The sequence below is a fragment of the Trachymyrmex septentrionalis genome, unplaced genomic scaffold, assembly GCF_001594115.1.
Source record: "Trachymyrmex septentrionalis isolate Tsep2-gDNA-1 unplaced genomic scaffold, Tsep1.0 scaffold96, whole genome shotgun sequence".
NCBI lineage: Eukaryota > Metazoa > Arthropoda > Insecta > Hymenoptera > Formicidae > Trachymyrmex > Trachymyrmex septentrionalis.
The window spans coordinates 1-446 of NW_017306150.1; positions in this window are offsets into that span (position 1 = coordinate 1).

Consider the following 446-nt stretch of genomic DNA (forward strand, 5'->3'; position numbering starts at 1 on the left):
TCTGGGAGAGACATCGGGCACCGGTGGAGCAACTTGGCGGTAAATATAATTTTTTATTTATGTAAAATTAATTTTTTTTCGCTTATTTTTAAATCATTTTATTTGATAATTATTAAAAAATGATTATGTTTAAATCATTGTTAAATATGTAAAATGATTTAAATAATTTTATATTCCAAAAAATATTTATATAAAATAATTTTATATAATATTTATATATATATTCTCTAAAGTAATTATATATATTCTCTTTAATAATAATTATATATACTCATATTCTAAAACAAAAATAAGAAAGACCATACGGCCACGTACGCAAGTTATTATTCACACAAGTCATATATTTAAAATAAAATTACATGTTTCGGTAAAGTTGTGACTATCATTAGCATAATCAAGAGAATGCAAATGTTAAAAAATATAATTTAGCACATTAGGATGTCGCA